This window comes from Lissotriton vulgaris, chromosome 5, assembly GCF_964263255.1.
Source record: "Lissotriton vulgaris chromosome 5, aLisVul1.2, whole genome shotgun sequence".
NCBI classification, from domain to species: Eukaryota; Metazoa; Chordata; class Amphibia; order Caudata; family Salamandridae; genus Lissotriton; species Lissotriton vulgaris.
The window spans coordinates 526499156-526525027 of NC_141693.1; positions in this window are offsets into that span (position 1 = coordinate 526499156).

Here is a 25872-nt window from a genome sequence, read left to right on the forward strand (position 1 = left end):
CCAGGAGCCTAAAACCAGCCTCCACCCTGGCAGCCCCCCAGGGAAATGCCCCGTGCCCGCTACGGCCAGTCCGGCCCTGTATGTGAGAAATGATAGTCAACAAAGTCAATGCAGTACGGACCACACCGCACACCCTGCGGTACATCAAGAGCGGGGTGAAAGAGTGTGCCATCAAGACCATGAGCTGGCTCAGAGGACTGGCGGTGGGCCTCCCATTCCACCACTAACATTCACCGAATGGGAGGAGAAGGTGCTTGCCATACTGCATCCAGAGATTCTCACAGGAATACCCTATGGAGTGGAGGCTGGTAAGTACCAACAAATGTCTCCCATTACACTGCTATGTACTGTCTTGCACAACTACAAAGCTACACTTCCTAGACCTAAATGCACTTACGTACAACACACTCTTCCCAACACATGTCTCACAGATCTAACATTTACTTCCTCTGAATCACCCCAAAGGTAGCCAGCAATATTTCCATGGGGGCATGTGTACAGGTAGCCAGCACTACAACTCCCACCAGGCCCCTTGTCCCACAGCTTAGCAAGATGGAGTACTCCCCACAACCATGTGGCAGCCATTTCATTGTTTTCATCAAACTTACAGGTAGGTAGCCATCTTAACAGGGAGGGGGGTTTGTGGACAGGCAGCCAGCACTCCAACTCTCACCAGGCACCCTTGTCTCACAGCTAAGCAGGATAGAACACTCCCCCACCCACAGCTATGTGGCAGCCATTGCATTGCTCACCTTCACCTAACAGGTAGGTAGCCATCTCAACAGGGAGGGGTGTTTGTGTGTGAGAAGCATGATAGGGAGGGGTATTTTTGGGTGGGAAACCTGTACTCCAACTCATACCAGGCACCTTAGTCCCACAGCTGAGCAGGATAGAACAGTCCCCACATCCACAGCCATATGGCAGCCATTGCATTGCTCACCTTCACCTAACAGGTCGGTAGCCATCTTAACAGGGAGGGGTGTTTGTGGATGGGATGCCTGCACTATATCTCCCACCAGGCCCTCTTGACCCACCCACAGCTGAGCAGGATGGAGCACTCCCCCCACCCACGACCATGTGGCAGCTATTACCCTTTACTGTCTCATCGAACAGGTAGGTAGTCAGTGCATGCACCATGTCATCCTTCTCAAAATGCATGGAGCCATATGACCAAACCAGCTCTCACATGTCAGCCAACTCGGCATAGATCCAAAAGCCACATCCAGTTTGCAGACAGCTAAGCACATGTAACTGTCACAGAAATTAAACTTTGACTCACCAAGTCACATGTGAAGGTAATGCAGGGCCCAGTCATGCACAGCAGAGAATGCAATGTGTAAGTGCCATAGTGTCAGAGCATGAAGGCCTATATGAACACAAAACATGCATGGTCAATCTGACAAACAAAGTAAAGAACAGATTATGAAAAAGGTATGTGTAACATTAAAATGGCTAGTGCTTGATTCGCTGAAATTGATTCCATGAAGGGTAAACAAAAAAGATGCATCATCAAAGGTTGATGTGCAGCAAGGTGGCAGATGATGACATGTCCCTGTAATCACACAATATGTATGTGGCACATGGTTTCAATTTACATTTTACACCATGGACAAGTAATGTATGTACCTCAACATCATGTCATGATGCTCAGTATCTTTCAGCCATACCAAGTGATTGCAATGTAAAGTGTTTAGTGTATCAAATGTAACATCCAAAAGTCTAACAGCAAGCTGTGGAGTGCACTTCAATGACCATTTAACCTGTAATCAACAGGAGATCCACAAGCAACTGCAGCAGAAAACCCATCCAACCTGTAGAGCCTGTCTCCCCCCTGGAACGTGAACTCTAGGATGCAGACTCCCTATGTTTCTCGGATGAGGAGCAACAACCTGGCCCCCCAGACTGCCAGGGCACCCTACTTTTCAAGCCCTCATTATCCCCACCACCACCACAGCAACAAAAACAGCGCTGACCCTGCTACAACGACCTGTGCGGCAGCCACCACCACCATCACCACTGCTGCCTGCAACACTCTCCCTGCCTCAGTGGTTACGAACACCCCAACACAAACAGAGGATGCCAGGGAGAGTATACGGGTGTGTTGAGTGCCAACGCCACAGGTCCGTGTCAGCAGGGCAGGTGGGAGGGCAACTGGGGGACAAATACAGGAGGACACGGAGACCGAAGCCCTCGCCACCATTGCAAGAGTCCGTGGGCATATGAACAGAACCAGGGACAGATGGGCCAGGTTGTAGAAGAAGTGTATGAGCTCCGCCTGCTGTTGAGGTCCAAGGACACACGTATGGGCCAACTTGTGGACCTCATGGGCCAGCTTGTGGCTGTTCTGAGGGACAGACATGCGGCCCAAATGACAGCTCAACTCCCCTCCAGTAGCCCGCCTGCTGATACTCACAACACCTCAGCTGTAGCCACAGAGAGGGGTGAGCTGCAACAAAATGACTCCTCAGATAGAGCTGAGCCTGCAGCAGAGGACCCCACTGCCAAACGCAGGAGGGGAAATCTGAGAAACATCACGGGAGAATCACTGGGCAATGCACCATCCAAAGGCAATTCGCTGAGCCAGCCATGATGGCACTTTTGTTCCCCTTCACATTGACTTTGTTGACTATCCTTAACCACATTGCCATTTTGATGGCAGGAGTCTGTTGGACTGTGTGACTACATCAATGTGATGACTACTCTATTTATCTAATTGACCATCACTGACCACTCAGAAATTCACTTTGCACAATTTTAAAACAATCACTTCTCTGTTACAAATACTATTGTAAATAAACACTCTTTACATACCTATGTCTTTGAGTCAGCTCCATGTTTACCCCAGTATGTACAATGTCAACTCAGATTACAATGTACCAGAAGCACTGATTGGGACGAGGCATTGATAGGGTGAAGGAACCTAGAAAGACACAAGAGACTGATGTTTACTTGTCAGGTGATGTCATTACACCTAAAACACACCACTAGTCAACAAGGTACAAAATCGAGCACACATAACAATGAGTAACAACATCAACATAGACATGAGGCACGTGGAAAACAATACGCTGTACCACACACATCAGCCATTAGTACAGAGCCAACAACAGGCAGCAGTCAAAAAGATCATCTATGCCTTGCCACTAACATCCAAGACAACAGACAATGTCACTGTTGTACAATGTCACTTACACTCAAGGGAAGTAGTTGTCAATGAGCTGTTGACACAGGACCCAACACCACCTCAACAACTTCCTCTTCTCCACTATCGTCGTCACTGGTCATGTGTGGATTTGTGGGGTGGTGGGGGCATCTGCTGCTCATCATCGTCCAGGAGTAGGAGGATCTCTTTCCGCAAGGCCAGGTTGTGGAGCATGCTGCATGCAACTATGATGTGACACACCTTTTGGGGAGAGTAGAGTAGTGCATCTCCGCTCTTGTCCAGATGCCAGAATCTAGACTTCAGAAGCCCAAAAGTACGCTCCCTCACACGATGTGTCCACCCTTGTGAATCACTGTAGCGGACTTCACCCGGGGTCCTGGGATTCCTCAATGGGCTCAGCAACCATGGCCGGTTGGAATACGCAGAGTCACCTAGATGTGAGATACAGGGAGCAATTTAATAATATAAACAGTAGCTGAGAAAAGCATGTCACACATACAGCACACTACTTGACTCTGCGTACTCACCAACAAGCCACACACACTCCTGTTTCAGATTTGCCATCAATTACGGGATGATGCTATATACTCAGTATGTAGGAGTCATGTACAGAACCGAGGAATTTGGCACAGACATGGGAGATTGTTATTGCTAATTGTCATTTGTAAAGCGCGTTATCACCATCAGGTCTCTAAGCGCTGAGATAGCACTTGCACATTAATGGAATGGAAATGTTTCCTGTTCCAATAGATGTGCTCACGTGCCTGTGGTGGAACTAGGCCAACATGTGTGCAGTTAATGGCACCAACCCCATTAGGTATGTGTCCAAAATCATAAAAATGACCCTTCACATCTGCCAATTCATGTCTCCTGGGAAAGTGGATGTAGAGGTCAACAATACGGACAGGACATCACGTAGCACCATGCTGAACATAGCTTTTAGACCTCCCACCAGTGATGGCCACTGTGTACTGAAACAAACCAGTTGCAAAGAAATGCAGGGCAGCCATTACCTTAACTGTTGGTGTCAAAGCAGTCGGATAGATGTGAGGCCTCAGATGGGGCTCCAGCTAACCACATATGTCTTGAAGGGTAAGGCGATCCAGACGGAATTTCCTTATGATGTCCTCATCCTCCATGTTCGCCAGCACTAGGAATGGACGATGCACATTTGGTCTTCTCCTACATAATATGAAAGGGGGCACATGTCAATTTAATTCCCCTATGAGATGTGTTAAACATCTTACATCTTGACTGACACAGAGCCATCAATGACTGGACTGTAACAACAGCTTAATGCACAAGTCACATGCAGAGACACCTTGATTTCATGTAGTCGTATGTGTGGTCAGTATGTACATACTGACTACTTCTGAAACAGAATCTGACTATGTGAATGGTAAGTGGTACACCTCTACATCTTGCCTGGGAGTAGGTAACACAGCACATGTTGGAAATAGCAACACTGCTGTCTCTCCGACGCCCCTGCAAGCCACCATGCTGCTCGACTTCATATCATAGGAGTTCCGATATTCTAGAGTCAAGCTGACCAGGAAGGTGAACTTGCAACTAATCAAGAACTCGCCATTCTAGCACCTTTAATAATTGATTTGAACTGGGTTGCCACAACTGGTGTATCTCGCCTTAACAATCGAGATCACCACCGCAACATTTGGGACGTCCTCGCCTGGAATATTCCTATTATCGGGCCAAGATACATTTGACAGGCCTTTCTACTTTCGGGTGCACTTGATACGAGCATTCATCTCTTTGGCAGTCCTATTGGACCTGTTTCACCAAATAGATAAAGAATCTACTTAATGAAGTTTTGAAGACTCCCAAGTCCTTTGCTCAATCTTGTGAACTTTACTATCTGACCCAGGACGACGCGATCTGGTCGTGATTTCTGAATGACTTGTACATGAGTAATCACGAAACATCTTACCCTACAGGTTACTGAACCTATACATTACGAAAAGACCTGACGAAGTTCCTGTGGCACTGGGGAACGAAACGCGTTGGCTGTGTGCCGGTGGTTTTTATCGAGAATTTAATAAAAAGAAGACATTTATGAAGTATTTACTTGTCACTTGTCCTGACTTCTATGAAGTGCACCTTCCTTTGGTTTTGAACTGCGGACTTCAATATAGCTGCTGTACCTGCCACACCTTCTTGCTTAAGTTGCACAGAGCTAAACTTTTATACACAACGAGCACAGTGTGTGTAAGCTGATCAGCTATCAAAATCAAAACAGCAATGTACACAGTGAAATAGGTACATTATGTGGGAAGTTCATTATTATTGTGGGTTGATTATCCATCTCACACATTGATATGTTCACAAATATGAGACTCTTTTACACACCAAATCTGTGTACATGCACACAAATATCATGTTGGACTGTGAGTAAGTACATGGCAATGCATGTAATCATGTGCACTGACATGGCATGTGTAGGCTTCAGTGAATTGAATGTCACACTAGCATTTAATTGTGCAAACAGCTGCTAGAATACATTGCAAAGGTATAGTGTTCATTGATGAAAATTGGTTATTGCCATTCCTAGAGCATAATGTGTCCTTAGTTGCGGTATGCGTGCTCTGCCACCGCCATCACGGTCATTGGGTACAATGGAAAAATGCCAAATAGCGGTAGAGACCGCCTGGACCCCGCGGTGTGCCACCGCCAATGCCAATAGCATTGCAGCCAAAGGGAACCGCGATCACAGTAGTGCAATACAATTTTGAAACCGGCGGTAGGCGTGCTCTGCTACCGCAGGCCCGGTCATTGGATACAACTGAAAGATGCAGGATTGCAGTAGTGACCGCCTCGCCCCTGTGGTGTGATACCGTCTATGCCAATGCCATTGCTAATGGCAACTGAGATCGTGGTAGTGCAATACAATTTTGAAAATCGCGGTAGGCATGCTCTGCTACCGCGGTCCCGGTCCCGGTTATTGGATACAATTGAAAAATGCAAACCAGGCAGACCAATTGCAGCAGTAGAGTAGCACTGAAACTACCCCAGGGGCCAATAAATGTCTGTGAGAGAGCCACACATTTCATTTGCATTCAGACACTGCTGCCTGTCATTCATCACCACCAACTGCTGCTGTTCCTGTATTTATTTATTTTTATTTATTTTATATGCTTATAGAGCGCCAGACTAGACCCCCGAAGGGGTATCTCCGCGCTATGACTGCAGATGGGATTGAGAGTGAAAAATGTGTCCAGAGATAGAATGACAATTAATAGCTGGGAAACAGATAGGTTTTTAGGTTTTTTTCTAAACATCATGTGGTTGGTGATTGACCTCAGTTCGGGCGGCAGTGAGTTCCATAGGGTAGGTCCGGTGTGGGCCAGTGCACGGCCACCTTGTCTGGTTTTCTTAATTCTGGGTATTTTGAGTAATTGCTGGTTGCTGGAGCGCAAAGAGCGTCCTGGGGTGTAGGGCTGAAAGATGTCTATGAAATACTTAGGGCCCATCCCCATTCGGCTCTTGTGTATAATACACAGAATCTTGAACTGAACTCGCTTCTTCACAGGAAGCCAGTGAAGCTGAGACAGTAGGGGGCAGGATGGTGTCCTGGGTGGAGCATTCATGACGATCCTTGCGGCAGTATTTTGGATGACCTGCAATTTCTTGAGTTGCTCCTCATTGGCTCCGTGGAGCAATCCATTGCAATAGTCGACCCTACTGATAACAAGAGCCTGCACCAGGGTTTTTCTGTGGTGATCCGGGAGATAGGGAAAAACACGTCTTAGCATCCCTATCGCCCGAAAACAGGTGCCGGCTACTTGATTGACGTGGTCCTTGAAAGTAAGTTGTTGGTCAAATAATACTCCCAAGTTCTTGACCTTACTTTTGGGGGTGGGAACAGGACCTAGCTCCAGAGGCCACCAGTCTGATGACCAGTGTGTCATCGCTTGACCGAACAGCATAACATCGGTTTTCCCAACATTGCACTGCAGACAGTTTGATGACATCCAGTCTGCAATGGCTCTCATGCCATCTGCAAAAGATTTTTTTATTGCAGGTGTAAGAGTTTTAAAGGGAAAAAGAAGTTGGGTGTCGTCAGCGTACGATACAGGGGTGAACCCGAAAGATCTTGCTAGGCTGGCAAGGGGGGCCACATATATGTTGAAAAGTGTGGGGCTCAGACAAGAGCCCTGCGGCACCCCCTTATTGAGCTCCCTGTGGGTGGATTTGTGGGAGCCTAGCCTAACCTCTTGGGAGCGCCCGGACAGGAAACTCTCCAACCATGCCAAAGCCTCTCCCTCTATTCCCACCTCCTTTAGGCAATGGAGAAGCACCTTGTGAGACACCGTATCAAAAGCGGCGGAAAGGTCCAACAGCACCAGAATCATAGAGCAACCATCATCCAGTGCCATTTTGATGTTATTGGTCACTGTTTGAAGTGCTGATTCTGTGCTGTGGTTCGGCCTGAACCCAGATTGAGAATGGTCCAGGCCTTCCGTCGCTTCAAGATGTTGAGAGAGATAGGTGTTCACGTGCTTCTCCGTGATCTTGCCCAGGTAAGGTAGGAGAGAGATGGGACGAAGGTTGGATAGGTCTGTCCAGGGAGATGATGCCTTCTTTCTTATCGGGTTCACCACTGCCTTTTTCCAATCTGCCGGGACCTGGCCTGTTCTAAGGGAGATGTTTATCATTTCGAGTATATGGGGACCTAATAGAGGGATCAAAGGACCAACCATTTTAGCTGGTACAAGGTCATTGGGGGATCCTGTTTTTATATGGTTACAGAGAGTAAGAAGTTCTGTATGAGTGATGGAGGGGAAAGACGTCAAAGAAGGTTTATTGTCTGACACGGGGGTTGTGGTGGGGCAGATTTTAGTTTGATTTTTGCTGGAGTTGTTGGCGGCTAATATTTTTTCATAGATGGTGTTGATTTTATCCTCGAAAAACAGCGAGACTTTGTCGCACAGATCCTGTGAGAAGTCATCTGAACTTTCACAAGCCGTAGGTTTTATAAAGTTTTGCAGGATATTAAAGAGTTCTTTAGGGCTGTTGCCTGCTTCTGCTATTTGTTGTGTCAATTGTAGTTTCCTCGCTGACTTAATATTTTTGTAGTATTCTGATTGGGCCTTTAGGAAGATCAGTCGATTGTTTTCAGTTTTTGTTTTCCTCCAGGCTTTCTCAATACGTCTACATTTTTGTTTCTCTGCTCTCAATTCTTTTGTATACCATTTTTCTTGTTTTGACACTGGATGTTGTTTATGTCTTTTTAGAGGAGCAATGGTGTTGATGGTTTTTTTGATAGATTCATTCAGCTTGGCTAAGGCAGTGTCTGCTGTATCAGATTCCAAAAAAATCGGATCTGTCCATGCCTCTTGAGCCGTATTGGCATTAACTTTGTGCCATTGACGTCTCCAAGAGGGGGGGAAGGGGCATTCTTTATGGGTTTCGCAGGGGTTGGTAGTGTGAATTCCAACATAGAGTGGTCAGTCCACGATATGCTTGTTGCCAGGGAACAGTTTATTTTGGTAGAATTAGAGAAAATAAGGTCAAGCATGTGTCCTCCTATATGAGTTGGTCCATGATTTTTTAATTCCAAGCCCAGATTCAATAAATCTGTGATTAGAGCCGTGGATTCGGTCAACATTGGCTGGCCAACGTGTATATTAAAATCACCTAGAAGTAAAAAATCTTCTTTAGATTTTATATGTGGGGCTAAAATTTCTTGAAGAGTGAGAGCAAAATTAGGATCAGCTCCCGGGGGTCGGTAAACCAGGGCCCCTTTCCAGGTGAAAAGATTAGTTAAGTGAATTTTAAAAAGCATAGTTTCTAGTTGTGCGTTTGAGTGTTGTTCAATAATAGTGCATTGTATATGGTCCCTGTATATAATTGCTAAACCGCCTCCGGTTTTAATGTCTCTGTCTAGGTGTTTAATCTTATACCCAGAGGGAATCCCCATTGCAATGGCTGTGATAGTGTGGGGTTTTAGCCAGGTTTCCACAAGGAAACATATGTCCGGTTGGATAGAGTGTATTAAGTCCCAGACCTGGTGCTGGTGTTTAGGTAAGGAACGTACATTTAGTAGAAAACTTTTCAAACCCTTGACAGAGGTATGAGGGTGTGGGGGGAACACGTTGTTGTTGGATAGGCGTCGACATTGAGGGCAGGAGTAAGCAGCCTCAATGCGATGCCAAGGTATGACTGTATTACAACATGTGGAGGGTCTAAGACTGCGTAAAAATAGGGATGAATAACAGAGGGATTGAGAGTCCTTACCGGTGACGGTTTGTGAGGGAAAACCATGGTCCAACGCCCCTCGCCCCGTCCTGTCGCGGACGGGCGCAGACGGGCTTTTCTTCGGCGCTTCTTAGGCGCGCTCGAAGGCGCCCCCTGCGCGCAACCGCTGCGCGCTTATGGGAGGGGCGTGGCTAAATAGCCCGGAGTGAGGCAGCCACTAGAGCGCTGACCTCAGCTCCGGGAAACCGGAAGTGCTGTCTGCCTGGCTCTTGCCTGTCCGCCCTCCGCACAACGGCACTGTTGCCGGGTCGGACCGAGGCGGGCAGGCGGTAAGATCGAGCCCAGGCTATTAGAGGGAGAGAAAGCTGTTTGTATTCTGGACCCACTGACGGCGAGAACAGAGAACATCAGGGCCCGTCTCTTCACCACAGAGGAGCTGGAGGTCCTGGTGGGTGAGGTCCTTTCACAGTATGGGAGGCTATATGGTGCCCCAGATGTACAGGTAAGTGTCTGAGTAAAATTTGAGAGTGCTCAGAATGCTCACATGATGTTGCTGTGCAATAGTTAGTATGTGACCGTGAGTGCAAGTCAATGTGCATGCATCCTTCTTTTGCCTATAGCATGTTCCATACATGGCCTATTAAAAATGACATTTGAGTATGTGGGGAGGATGGCAACATGGACACTTCTACAGCTCTTCTTAAGCAAAAATAAACACACGTTGGTCTGAGACTGGGTAATGTAAATGTGTGATACACTAGCTAGCATGCTGACTTCATGTCAATGGGGTGTGTAGCCTTATTTCCACAGATCCATGACTGCATTGAAGGATGGGAGTGACATGCAGTAGTTTTGCAGCCATACAGTTACCCTGCTGGTTTGAGACAGTCGAAGTCTGAACAAACAGTGCCTGTGCTATGTGATGTCATAGTCCATTAAGTCTTTGCATGCTCATTTGTGACATTTCAAATTTATTTTGTCCAGAGGGTACTAACTGATGTATGTACAGTTTTCAAATTGCCCCTATGGTGATGTGTGCATTATGCACAAGAGTACAATGCCTGAGTGTAACACTCTTGGTGGTAATTCACCTATGACACATCCGATAAACGTGATTTGGAGATGTCATCCTTCTGTTGATTCATTAATGTGTTCAGTCTTGCATGTGTAGGCATTGTTTACCCTCTCATATTGTACATGCATGTGATTTCTCTGATGGCCCACGTTTAATCTCAGTGTGAGTCCCTCTGGCCTGCACAGAAGCTGCCCAATGTTACAAGTAAATTTAAGGAAACAAGGGTCCTAAGCAAATTCAGAGATATAAGCAAATGAAATATAGACCACAATAGGCTGCTATATATTTTCCATGTCCAGCCAGAACAGGAATTTATTTTTAAATGGAATCAAAAGATAAGGCTGAATATAAAAGCAGCAATTTTTAAAGTAGGGCACAGTCCTGTGCCGTACTAGTGAGGGAAACACAGTGGGAAGAAAGAAGTAATACAGTAAGAGGATTTTCACAGGCAAAGAAAGTGAGCAGTCTGGACACTTTTTAAATCAGTGTTGGAAGTGTTCTCCAGAGTAGTACATACAAAATAATACACAGTAGTTGAATGTATGTCTACTTAAAGGAGTTGACGTTTCGATCCCGTGCTCTGATTAGAAAGGGATCATCATCAGGACTAAACAAAGTTATATTGCCTGGTAAAAATAATACGCCTGTTGGGGAGAAAACAGGGGAGGAAAAAGGACAGTAAGGTTTTATAAATACAACACAAGGTTTGAGAAGTCAGCATTTCACATGGTTTGTACACATTACATGAATCGGAACCGCAGTGGGCCAACTATTTAATGATGGTTGGCAGTAGGTGTTTTAACTGGTGGACAGCGTGTGGACGAGTGGCGGAGATCGTACACGTAACATGAATCGTAACCGCAGTGAACAGCACACTGTGAGACGGTTGGCAATAGGTGTATTCGAGTGACGGAGCTTAACGTTGACAATTGACAGATGGGCGGCTAGCACTTCGTGATGGTGCGGTTCTTTTAAATTTACGTCAAGGAAGGTCGGTGATAGCTAGGTGGGATTTGCATGCGGCTAGCGGAGAAGGCTATAGGCATGCAGTGACGAGAGCTTGGCAGGTGCAACAGACAGCTGTGAAAAGGGCATTGTGCCCGTGGCACTGTGAGAATACAGGAGACCTTGGGTAAGCAGTACAAGTAAGCATGGGCTGAAAATTCGTTCTGCTCACGGAATCTGTGGATTTTCCACGATTGCGGGATCCGCGAATCTCGCGAAATCGTGGTAAAATCTGCGAATCAGCGGGGACGAATTTTCAGCCAAGCACTTACAGGGTTACAGCAGCAGGTGCAAAAGTTGAAGCTAATTTTTTGTAACCTTTTACAAAAGGGTTACAAAGAAATTAACTTCAACTTGGGCACCTGCTGCTGTAAGCCTGTAAGTGCTTCCTGGCGCCTCGTTGCCTACTTGCAACTATTCTCTGATCCTGCTCTGACCCATGAAGCAGGGTCAGAGAATAGTTACAAGTAGGCAATGAGGCGCCTGTCACGAAAATTAAACCTCAACAGGAAGCACTGACAGATATAAAAACAAGCATTTGCAATGCAATAGGTCTCGCATTAGGAAAGTTTGAGCTATTGGTCTTGTAAATGACAATTTTTTTTATTTATTTGTTGGTTTTGAAAATAGGTAAATTAATAGCTTTGTCATTTACAATGCCAATAGTTATAACTTTCGCAAATGTGACACCTATATCATTTGTAATGCAACATGTTTTGTATTTACGAGACTTAGATGTATTGATATTACAAATTGCAATGGCTTTTAATTTTTTTAAAATAATTAATACTTAAATAAAAGTGATTTTAATTTATAATGGCAACAGCTTAACCCTTTGTAAATAACTTTTGTGAAGATTATGTTCAGTGTATTTTATTGTGACGAAAATCCAAGAACAGAAGTGAAATATTAACATCTTTTTGTGACATTTGCAATAAAGCTTGAAACATTGAGAGAACGTATTTGAACCAGTTGTTGTTGAATGGTTGTGCAGATTGATGCTGGGGTGGCGCGGAGTGGTGCTGGGGTGGTGCTGAGTGGTGCTGTGGTGATGCTGAGTGGTGCTGTGGTGGTACTGAGTGATACTGGGATGGTGCTGAGTGATGCTGGGGTGGTGCTGAGTGGTGCTGTGGTGGTGGTGAATGATGCTGTGGTGGTGCTGAGTGATGCTGTGGTGGTGCTGAGTGGTGCTGTGGTGGTGCTGAGAGATAATGTAGCGGTGCTGAGTGATGCTGTGGTTCTGCTGACTGATGTTGTGGTGGCGCTGAGTGGTGCTGTGGTGGTGCTGATTGGTGCTGTGGTGGTGCTGAGTGATGGTGTGGTGGTACTGTGGTAGTGCTGAGTGATAATGTGGTGGCACTGAGTGATGCTGTGGTGGCGCTGAGTGGTGCTGTGGTGGTGCTGTGGTGGTGCTGAGTGATGCTGTGGTGGTGCTGAGTGATGCTGTGGTGGTGCTTAGTGGTGCTGTGGTGGTGCTGAGTGATAATGTGGTGGTGCTGACTGATGCTGTGGTGGTGCTGACTGATGCTGTGGTGGTACTGGGTGGTGCTGTGGTGGTGCTGAGTGGTGCTGTGGTGATGCTGAGTGGTGCTGTGGTGGTGCTGAGTGATACTGTGATGGTGCTGAGTACTGCTGGGGTGGTGCAGAGTGGTGCTGTGGTGGTGGTGAATGATGCTGTGGTGGTGCTGAGTGATGCTGTGGTGGTGCTGAGTGGTGCTGTGGTGGTGCTGAGTGATAATGTGGTGGTGCTGAGTGATGCTGTGGTGGTGCTGACTGATGCTGTGGTGGCGCTGAGTGGTGCTGTGGTGGTGCTGATTGGTGCTGTGGTGGTGCTGAGTGATGCTGTGGTGGTGCTGAGTGGTACTGTGGTGGTGCTGAGTGATAATGTGGTGGTGGTGCTGAGTGATGCTGTGGTGGCGCTGAGTGGTGCGGTGGTGGTGCTGAGTGATGCTGTGGTGGTGCTGAGTGATGCTGTGGTGGTGCTGAGTGGTGCTGTGGTGGTGCTGAGTGATGCTGTGGTGGTGCTGAGGGGTGCTGTGGTGGTGCTGAGTGGTGCTGTGGTGGTGCTGAGTGATAATGTGGTGGTGCTGAGTGATGCTGTGGTGGTGCTAAGTGATGCTGTGGTGGTACTGGGTGGTGCTGTGGTGGTGCTGAGTGGTGCTGTGGTGATGCTGAGTGATGCTGTGGTGTTGCTGAGTGATAATTTGGTGGTGCTGAGTGATAATGTGGTGGTGCTGAGTGATGCTGGGGTAGCGCTGAGTGATGATGGTGTGATGCAGAGGGCAGAAGGGCAGAAAAACAAGGTGAAAATGAGTCTAACAGAGGGCAGAAGGGCACAAAAAACAGTCTAACAGGGGGCAGAAAGGCACAAAAACGAGTCTAACAGAGGGCAGAAGGGAACAAAAACGAGTCTTACAGAGGGCAGAAGGGCACAAAAACAAGGGAATAACAGAGGGCAGAAGGGCACAAAAAACGAGTCGAACAGGGGGCAGAAAGGCACAAAAACGAGTCTAACAAAGGGCAGAAGGGAACAAAAAACGAGTCTAACAGAGGGCAGAAGGGCACAAAAACAAGGGAATAACAGAGGGCAGAAGGGCACTAAACCCGAGTCTAACAGAGGGCAGAAGGGCAGAAAAACAAGGGAAAAATGAGTCTAACAGAGGGCAGAAGGGCACAAAAAACGAGTCTAACAGGGGGTAGAAGGGTAGAAAAACAAGGGAAAAACGAGTCTAACAGAGGGCAGAAGGGCACAAAAACTAAGTCTAACAGGGGGCAAAATTAATCTCGCCCTGCGTGTTTGTCCACGAAGATGCCACATTTTTGTGCAATACCTCTACTCAACTGGAGTACTTTCTACTGTCTAATCAGTAAGTGCTCCCTCGTTGGCTAAATGTATTGGGGCAGATTTACAATAACTGGCGCATCATCAGGGATGCGCCAGTTATTGTGCGCCGCAGCTCCGCCACCCATGGTGCGCCGCATTTACAATGCGGCGCACCATGTGGCAAAAACGGCACAGATGCACAGATCCAGCGCATTGCTGGAGCTGTGTCGCAAGTGCGACGCAGCTCCAGCAATGATCTGGGGGCCCTATCTCCCCAATGCTGCGTCAAGCCTTGCGCCTGCTTCAAGCAGGCGCAGGGTTTTGACGCAGCATTGGCCTAAAAGTGACTGAGTGAAATCTTGTAGATTTCACTCAGCCACTTTTAGGAGGCGTTCCTGCGCAGGAACGCCCTGCCCTGCGCCGGAACACCTCCTGATGGCGCAGGGCTTTACAACGTGACACATCTCTCAGATGCGTCACATTGTTAATAAAACAAAAGTGACGCAACTGCGGCGCAAAAGAGGCCCAAGCGGCTTGTAAATATGCTCCATAATGCTTTTACTACACTGTAGCTGCGTAAAGGGCCAGAAGATGTGTCTCCAGTGACCATGTGTGCCTGTGCCTGTGTTACAGACACACATGGTCAATGGAGACACATCTCCTGGCCCTTTACGCAGATGCAGTGTAGTAAAAGCACTATACATTTACCCAATGAGGGAGTTACTTACTGGATTAGCTGGATTAGCCAGTAGAAAGTACTCCAGGACAAATCGCAAAAAAATCTGTGATTTTGCAGGAAAATTCACAAATTTGCAGATTTTTATTGCGATTTTGCGGGGAAATCCGCGAATTCGCGGAACGCGAATTCGCAAATTTTGCCCATGCTTAGTTACAAGGACCCATCACTAAATGGACAGAGTGAAACATATGTGTTGTCCACCACCCTATTTTTACAATGAGCTATCTTAGGTCTGAGGATTGCACAAGACAGGACTATACCTTATGAGAAGAGTGTGAGAATGTAAGATCTTGGCCCTAAATGTGACCAACATGACACATGTAGCCATGCACTGGTCAAGAACATTGAGGGGTGTGCAGTGTTGGACATAGTGAGTCTACTAGGACACATCATTTCCAATGTATTGTATGTCATGCTCAATCACATACTGCATCACAGATGAGGGCCACTTTCACATTGGTTGCTGTGCTAGCACTCTGCAGGTGTATGAGATGGCCATGTAATGTGTCCATCATCATACATGTATACCTTTCTATGAGATTATTTGATCAAAGTGTAGTACGTGTCATGCTGTATGGCCTCCGCTCTACATTTATATATTAGTGTGATATATATTTTCATGCTCCTGTACTGACACACAGTGGTGCACAACAAAATATCACTGAAACTTCCTCTTCTTGTCTCCCACGCCTGCAGCTTAAGGTACATCAGCGTAAAGTGATATGGAGGGCCATTGCACGCAAGCTGTGGGCTCTCGTTGTCTCCAACTGACAGCATACACACTGCTACAAGAGGTGGGATGACATCTGCAGAAGGAGAAAAAACGTGGCAGAGATGATGCTGGAGATGCTCCCTCGAAGTGGCAGGTTGGCTCGCAGGAGTATGACACCACTTATAGCCCGCATCTTGGCAGTGACACAGCCAGAGCTGAATGGACACTTGAGGGCCCATCAGCAGCAAGTTGGGGTGAGTATTGTGCGAAGTGTGACTTTGGGTGTGAGTGACTGCATGAATCCCAAACGTGAGCCAGTACGAAGCTCTGCGATGTCTCTAGTGTGATGCAATGGTTTCTAAGTGGCCTCAGTGTTGAGTGCAGCTGTTCTGCATGTGTCCAACATGTGGTTTCTCCTGTGTTTAAAACCATGACCCTTGTCATTGACAGATGAGATGTGGCCTTGTGACATATGCTGCAGTATGAGTGTCATAGACATCACCTGGCAGTGAACAGCAGTGAGTATCATGTTAGCGTACATTCATAGATTGTGACATCTACACAGTTGACACTAATGTACAACTGTAGGGTTGCTTTTAAGCACAATAGGGTGAATATCAGGAGCTTGTAGCCATTGCAAAATGACATTTTGGAGTTTATATATGTGGTGTTCCCTTAAAGAGACTCCATATGTGACACAGACAACATTGTTTGATGTATAGCAATCTCACCTACAGGCTTACAGAGGATAGTATGTGTGGTTACAGGGAGGCACAGGGCCAGCTATTTGGCGGTGTCAATGCCAAATGGAGCATTACTATCAACTATTTCCATGCATCATCTGATGATTGCATAAATGTAGCACATGCTGAATGAACATGGAGTAGTTCAACAAGGGAGTATCATTTTAAAGTTTTGTGCTTTGCTTTCATATGATGTTTGTCAGTATGGCACTGTACTGAACCTATGTCACTGTCTCTGTATCTTGCAGCATCTACCGAGGGCAGGGAAGAACGGGGGACCAACACCATTGTGGAAGCTACTGACATGACTGCTACACATGAGTTCACTGACACCGATGTGAGAGGCACCTTGGAGGGGGACAGGAGTTCCCTGGATGATTCACTCCCGGAAACACCAACCTCCACATCTGCAGACTCCAGCGGTGACTCCTCGATGTTGGCGGGCAAAGGAAGTTCCAGATCTGCCTTTTCTTCCACCACACCTCGTCCAGTGCCCACCCTCCCGGATGCTCCCACAAGTGCTGTCCGTGCATGCAGCCCTAGGAAGGGTAGAGTCTCCTTCCCCCAGGCACCCCTGCCCCTGCCTCACCTGCTGCCCTCAGTGTGGAGGCAGTAGACATTTTGCGCCAGCTCTGTGTGGGTCAAACTGCTCTCCTGAATGCCTTCCAGGATCATGACAAGAAGTTGGCACAGGTAGTTGCATTCATGGTGGTCATTCATTCGGACATGCGTGGCCTACACCGAAATGGCCAGTCTTTGTCCTCCACAGTGACGGCAGCCATTCAGCAGTCACAAGCTCCCAGTCCAGCTCCTGTCCCTTCAGCAACCACCCTGCCAGTGGCACCACCTGACGAGAGTGCCCACACGCCAGAGCCCCCAGGCACAAAGTCCTCCACATGCAGAACACAACAGCAGCCCTCTAAGCGTACCTGACCACCGACCCCATCACCACAACACAAAACGGGCCCACATGAGCAGAGAACCAAAAGCCTATCACGTGACACTCAGGGGCATCAGGCCAAAAAGCAGGCATCAACATCACATTCATCAAAATCAACACAATCCAAAGGCACTCCCATGCATGCACCTGTGTCCAAAGACCCACAAATAATTGCCCTGTCTGCTGTGAACCTGGTGCCTGCAACGACTAAGCCCAAACCCATTTCACAGGCAGATTCACCCAAAACGTCAACTCCCACCCAAACTCCTGTGAAGCAGGGACAAGAGAGCAAAGTGGGGGCTGTTCACCTCAACAACAAGGGATGCAGGGGAAGAAGCAAGCCCACCCCAAGCAAGGTGCAGCAAATCCCCACGGCGAGAGCCACCTGCACCTAATACACCTTTGGTGGAGAGTGAGGCTGTTGTGCCCACCTCACTTCCCACTCCGGCCAAGACACTATTAGATCCCAAACAGTTGAGGTCCAGCCCTCAAAATTCACCCTTAACCACGCAGCATGTCTCCTCCTCCCTGTGCCACCACTCCACCCAGTCCAAGCAGCCCTCAGGCTCCCACAGCCACATATGCCTCTACTTCAGCCAGTTCTATCTCTTCCAGGTCCAGTCCTCCAACAGGCTCCGACAATCAGCCCCTCCCAGTTCAACTTAAAGCCACATTTTAAGCAAAGTCCTCCTCCCCACACCATTTCTCACACAGCGGTGCCTGGACTGCCCATATGTAGCCCCTGAGCTGTGGTGATTCCCATGGCAGTGGACGGTGTTACCCATTTGATGTGCAGTTTCTCATGCACACATGTGCGTACTAGATATATGGACCGGCCAATGGCCTGGCTGTTTGGTACTTATGATGCCCATTTCCTGTGCAGTTTCTCATGCACACATGTACGGACTAGAAATATGGACAGGCCAATGGCCTTGCTGTTTTGTACTTTTGATACCTATTTCCTGTGTAGTTCGTCATGCACACATGTGCATATTGGAAATTTGTACTGACCAATTGCCTTGATGTTTTGCACATTTGGTGCCTATCCTGATATAATGTAATAAAGACTGCTACTCATGTTGTCTGCTTTGTCACTGCCCTTGTAAATTAAAAAGTGTAATGTATGTGTATATGTTCGTGTGACACATGTTTTGTATGTTACATTCACATTGGCAATTACTTGATTTATTTTTTCAGCGGTTGCCAGAGGTAATGGGAACTTTTGTTCTTCTTGACTCTGAAGCTTGAGGGTGCAATGATGTTTGTTTGTGACAATCTACTCTTATCCTAATCATTCTATAGTCAGGTTTGCTAAATTTTAGACATGGCATATTATGATGCAGTTCCACAACAGAGGTAAATTCTATCCACAGGATGACTTGCTGGGTGGACAAGGTCTGTCATATCTGTGGGAACTTTCTTAATGAGAGAACAGCAGTGTCGATCTGTAGTCATCTTGTGTAGGCATGTCTTCATAGTCACATGGGTACATTAGAATGTGTGCACTTGAGTAGTCATACAGTGTGATTCGCCTGTCATTGTCAGTAGTGTTGGGGTGTATGTGTCCCTGCACATGCCACCTACACACATGTATAATCCAGGTAATGAGTGCCTGTTTGTTTGCATTATCAGACAGGTACTTCAGATTGTGGGCACATGTAGAAGTTGTAGGTTGAGCACTATGCATTGTGTCGGTGTGTCCTTGCACTCCTGGAGGACACCTACTTGTTGTCGCTGTCAGTGGTGAGTATGCAGAATGTGTCACTGCAAAGTCTGTGTTGTGTTTTGTTGATCCGCCATGTGTCTTGTTTAAGTTTGTGCTCACTGTGCTGACCTGCTCAGCCACACTGACATTGTATGTGAGTTCTCTAATACATTGCTGTCACTTGACACATTTTTGGGACAATTATAGTATGTGGTAAGAAGAGTCATACCATCCCCTACAGGTGCTTCTGATGCCTACACATTGTGAGTTACTCTTCTGTGTTTTTGCACTGTACACTCCTCACCTGTCCAATACTGATGTACACACCACTACAGTGTCATGTCTCGCAGCCCATGCCTTGCCAGTGTTTGACCCTCCCCACCACTGCATAGTGTGACACTATACTGTGAGAGGATGATCTGTGTACCAGACCAAAGTGCCACTCAGGAATGTTTCTCTATTAGTTATGTGGTATTTTCTTCTACTTGATTGCAGTCATGGTTGGTCATGTTCAGTGCATATGTTTGAGCAGCACAGTCCTCTAGTCATGTTCTATGCATCTGGGTTTTCCTGAGTTGTGCAGCTGGGGGTGATGGCTAAGGTGTATGTCTGTTTGCTGAGCTACTGCTACCCTTCCTGAGTTTGATGGGATCTGTGTGCTGTGATGATTTGTAGTGTGGAAGTTCATGGTGGAGCACTCAGATATGTGTGATACTGGTTTTGTTGGTGTTCACACACTATTACTGTGCATGCACTGCTGTCAGTGTATGTTGCCTTGTACTTGCCTGGTGTGCATCTATTGGTATGTGCATATGTTGTGATTTTGTCGTTTATGGGTCCAGTGTTTGGCTTGTGTTGGCTCTTTCTACTGACAGGTGCATGTGTGTGTGATGTTCTATTTGCATGACATTGTGTGAAAGTAGTTTGTGCATTGTAATACATTCTGATGTGTGTTGAATTTGTAGTGTGCATTTCTTGTGTGGATGTCACATGTAGCAATGTGGATTCTTGTTCTTGAGCTTCATTTGAGTGCACATTTGTGCTATGTCCTCCTTTATTTGACCTGTCACTTGTCAGGAATGTGCATGCTTGTGTTACACATTGACACCATGCTCACTTGATAACTGGTGTGGTGTCTGGTTAGCTGATTTGTCCTATTGGTCACAGTTAGTGTTCATGATTGTTATTTGATAATGTAAATTTGTATTGGGTTGGGGTATGGTGTCTGTGCAATTGTCCAGAGTGAAAATGTTGTGTATTACTATTCTGTCTAGGCTCACATTGCCTATTCACTGTTTGCCTGCACATGGCTGAGCTTGCTGGATTTCTTTGGATGTTGTTTGGGAGATTTGTGTTTGGCCATGGTTTTTGATCAGCATTCGTTCAGACATCCCCGAGTGGGATTCCGACATTTGTCGATACACACCAGGGTGTGTGATTGGTTGTCAGGAAACTCACAGGACCTTATTTGAACCTTTGTGTGTGTTTCTCACGGTGTGGAGTATTGCAGGTGTGAGATGGGTAGATGAGGGGTATGTTTGAAGGTCCTACTTGGGTTTGACAGTCAGGGATTGTGACAATGAGCCATGTGCGTGGTGCTGGTGGCATACACATGTCAAGGTAGTTGACACAGATGTGGAGCTGGTCACTGTATGGCTTCTGACACTTCCTATCATTCCTGTGCCTATACATAGCTTGCTTTGCTGTATCCCAGAGATATTGCACAGATGTCACTTTAGTTAAATTTCAATCACTGTGCCACCCATGTCTGATTTGATGGCCTAAGGGTAGTGTTATATGTTCCTCCTCTTACATGTCATGTACAAATGCAACGTGGCTTGCTCCTTGGTTTTCCAGCATTGTGCACTCAACTTTGGGCTAGTTCATTTATTGTCATATATTGCTGCTGACCTAGGGTATGTGTATGTGGCAGAGCTTCTGTGTGGGATCTGTCTAAGAGACTTAACATGCAGTGTGAAGAGTTAAACGGTTGTTTATATGTAGAGTGACTCTTCATTTCTTAATTTACATTGTTTGATTCACACGAGTGGAAGGCAGGTGTGAGGAGGAGGGTTGTCCAGCCCCTGACCTTCTGTGCACGGTGTTCATCTTCACCCTCACCTTCCCAGTCAATCTACCTTGCCCTTTGAAGTGTGAGGTGCGAGGTTGAGCCAAATGTGGCTGCTAAATAGTGCTTGGGGGCACAATAGGTGCACAGAGCATGGTCAGAAATGGTTGTGGGAAGCGTGCTGTGGGCTGTGACCAACTGGTGAGGGCCACATGTGGGTAGGTTTGGCGGCCCTGGGCAGCTGCCACACCTCTCATGCCTGGCGCCTGCCCTGTCTACTACATTGTGCGCAGGTTTTTCCATGTCTTCACTGCTGCGGTGACATGACAGGGACATTGCAGTGATTTCTATGGTGATGGGTGACCCCGAAGCAGAGGTGTCAATTTCTAGCAAGCAGGACATGTGTGGGTACACTGGGGGATATGTTTCTGTCCACCAGAGTGTCTGATGTACACAGGAACCGTATTTCAGCACAAGAATTGTATGCAGAGATGTGCTATTTACTCACCTGTGGTATTGACCACGGTGATGTCTTATATGCTGGTAGTGGATCAGGTACAGCAGCGGAAGGGTTTGAAGAGCTGGATCCAAGACTTTCCCTACTATTGCACTGACCTGAGTGGGAATATTCAATTTTATCCCTCCGCTTTAAAACCCTTGCCTACTGTTGCACTCACTGGAGTTGGAACAGTAATTTTTACCCCTCCGCTATCCAACATTTTCCTACTGTTGCATTGATTAGAGTGGAAAATGTACGTTGATTTTTATTTTTAAATAGTTTAATGTTTTAATTAATAATAGAGTGTTGTTTAACATGAATGTTATATTATTGGTATATGTATATGTTATATTTTTATATATTTTTAAACTTATAAGATACATTCAAATTAATAGTTTATTGTTTTACAGTAAATATATATAATAATTAATATATATGTGTGTTTACTTTTTTTAGGCTAAATTCATTTGTTGTTTTTGTTAAACGTATATTAAATCTATTAATTTTTTAAATTAAGTTTATTATTTAATATTTATTTTATACATCTGTATAGAAAACGATCTTTTTTACATCTGTACTTATGTTATTGATATTTTTGTTTCAATATGTTTGTACTTACCTTTATAAATATAGGATGTCAATATTTTTGACATCTATATTTATGACTCGATATTGTGGTATGGGGATATTTTGGATGTTGATGTGTTATCAGTGAATCCTATGGGTTACTGGTTCGAATATTGGTTGTTTAGTTCATTATGATACCTGGTATGTAGGGTCTAAGGAACAAAATAATGTTTAATGGTTCATAAACCATCTCAGCATAATTTGCTCGCCTATGAATCCACTAGGTATTTATGGCAGAATTCACCTACACATAAACACTCATAATTACTAGCCAATAGATTTATGTTTACATCAGAACAGTTTTAATGGTGAAATATCTGATTTAGGGCTTAAATTACACAAAACAGCCCCGGCAGCATGAACACTATATATCAGATAAAAACAAATGCACTACCTTGCTGACCTGGGTTACAAGAAAAAAACAGTGGCGTAGCTAGGGGGGGGGGTGCGTGGGGGGGCAGTCCGCCCAGTGCACAACTTTTTTGGGGGAGCAAGGTAAAGATTTTTTTGTTTGTTTATTCTCCCTCATTGGCACTCATAAATGACCCCCCCCCTGCTCATTGTCATCTGTTACCCTTCCCCCCGCTTGGCGTGGTCATTTGCCAGCACCCCCTTACCAGCACTGGACGGCAGCAAATTGATGTAACGCCCCGGGTGTCAAAAGCCCTAGCTACGCCACTGGGAAAAGAATACCCATTAAATGTCGCAGCCAGATTATGTAGAAACCATACAATGGCGGGGATTTGATACAGTAGTGTATCTGCTATTAATCCAGCCCTTTTTTTCTTGACTGATACTTTCAATCAAATTTTAGTCAAACATTTAGCAAATATGGGGACATTTGAGTAAATATGTCAAACCTCTGTGTCCTCCTTTCCCTATTTCGATGCATCCTCATGTGAAAGGCTAGTCTGTCCTTGTACAATATTCTGACACAGAAATATGAACTATATGCACTGTAACAACTGATGATACAACTGTACTGTTCCTAACTTTTTTCCAAAATATATGATGCCATGTGCATATTTGACAAACTTTACGTGAGTCTCCTGTTTTTCCTTCCTCGTAATGTTTTTTACATATTGGTGTAACTGACTCCCTTATTGATAACTTTTGAGATATTGTTGTTTTTTATCGTATATTTACTCAGATCTCAATTGGTTTAGTCATACTCATGTGTTTTTTCCTAAAATTTACTGTATGAGTAGCACTACTCTTGACTCATTAATGGGGTGCAAATGTCGACAGTCCAGAACACACAAGGGACTAGAGGTGTATCTGCAAGCATGGCGGGCAGCAACCAGGCAAGCAATGCAGAAATTAAAAGCTTCTCTCTAAGCATCCTCAATGAAACGGCCTGTTTGTTGCAGGAGGTACGAGGCCAAGAAAATCACCAGCAGACCTGCGGTGCTTTAGAAACATATCAACACACTGCTGTGGCCTCATGGCCCCCAGCCCGACCAAAGACCATCTCTGGCTCAGCTTGCCTGCAGTGACTAGGGAAGCACTTCTATGACACAATCACAAGTGAGTCCAGCACAGCTGGACCTGAATCCAGTGCAATTGGGGGCAATATCTGCCAGATTGTGTGTCTAAAGGGGTAAAAGACATGGTATTACAAAAACAAAATATTCTATAACTATTTTGTTGTTCATTTATCTTGCAAACTTAGAGTTACATACAAAAACATACCGTTTAAAAAAATAGATGATAAATGCACGCTTACATTATGAAACCTCAATTGGTTATTGGAATGATGAGTGCATTTTGTTTACTTGTGGGACTTCTGTCGCACACTGCACATGGCCACCTGAAAGTGCAATGACAGCAGTGCCCAGTACTAGTAAAGATACCACAACTGTTCCTCAAATTCAAATCGATCCATCTGTTACTACAGTTGTGTTTGAAGAAACTACTAAAGAGAGAACTATTAATGATGGCCTTTTGAAAATGTAATTTGGAGAAATGTTACAAAGTACAATTGATCTAAGTAGGCTATTGCCATAGAGTTAGGGAAAAAAGTAAAACATAATTTTGGTTAAAAAGTGATCAGTTCTTTCGATTTGAAAAAAAAATAGAATGCATTGAGGTTGAAAATCAACTTTGACATCCAAATATATAAATCTGTAATGAAAAACATAAATTCACCCAAAAACCTTTACAACCCCAGTGCAAACCAAAGCCGGGTAGCAAACCATTAAAATCAATATTAAACACATAAAGCACACATAAAATACAAAGAAATATTAGACTTCACAATATGACCTACAGCAATACCATAAACAAACAAAAACTATGGGACGCAGCAATCACCTCATGGATTTGAACGTTTGAGTCCATTGCTCTGGCCCTGGGCCAAAAGGAGGCTGCATTTTCCCTGCTCTGGGGTGGCTGCAGATGGCAGGCGGGCACTGGGGTGGGGGCCTACTGATCATCGCAGAGGGGCTGCTGGTGGGAGAAGGCCTTACAGAGACATGGAAACCCGAATCTGAGTGCTGCAGGTCACAAGATGGTGGGGCCGCCGGATGGTAGCAGTCCGGCCGTGGCGATAGTCCCTTAGCCGCCAAATTGGGCAGGGGTGCATGGGCGCTAGACTGGGCCCTACTTGGCGTACTGAGGAGGAAGTCTTGGGGCTCCGGGAGGCAGAGAGGGTACCCTGGTGGCAGTGGTGGTTGTGGTTGCCAAAAGAAGAATAGGTGACGGAGGCTGAGAGTGGCGAGCCTGGGGCCCAGCAGTAATTTGGGCAACGAAGCAGCAGCTTACCTCTCCCAGTGACAGTGAACTCTATTGAGGCAGAGAGGGCCAGCAGTGCTCAGCCACCACTCAGCCAGTTCCAGTAAGGACTGAGCACCTCCCACAGTCCATGCTGGAGACCCGCCGGCAGGCTCTGTGGAGTGGCCCTAGGTGAGGACTGACAGACCGCAACAAGCTGCTAATGGTGAGTGGGGTGCTCATGCCTGTGGGGGCTGTGGCTGTCTGCCTGGGGCAGGCTCTCTCCTGCTTTGGCAGGGACACGGGGTGGGGGGAAACTGGCCCCCAGGAGCTGTGACCTGGGGGGTGCAGCTGGGGTGGGCGATTGTACTACCCTGATTAAGGCAGTCCGTGAGAGGTGGATGCCGCAGAATGACCGTAGTGTGATCGTGGTCCCCGAGGACCAGGTACAGGAGTCAGTGGGCTTGTGGGCAGACCGGGTGGTGCACAGAGCAAGATGACAGCTATGATTGGCTCAGTCAGAGATGTGAGGACCAAGGCCCTGAACATGTGGCTACAGCTGGAACCCCTCACCAAAAAGTGGCTCAGCTGGCCTAGGGGGCAGCTGCAACAGACCAGGGCCTAGAACCTCATATGACAATGATCCTAGCAGACATACAGAACACCAAGACGGCTTTGGAGGCCAAAATGATTGTTGTGCTGTGGACTTAGAACTCCTGCACATGGACCATAAAAAACTGGTAGAAGTTTGAAGTACCCATTTGGAGCCTACGATTGCGGCCTGCGCTAAACAGATTTGCGCCATGCACCAAGAGATCCAAAAGCTGCAGGAGAGGGTGCATGATGC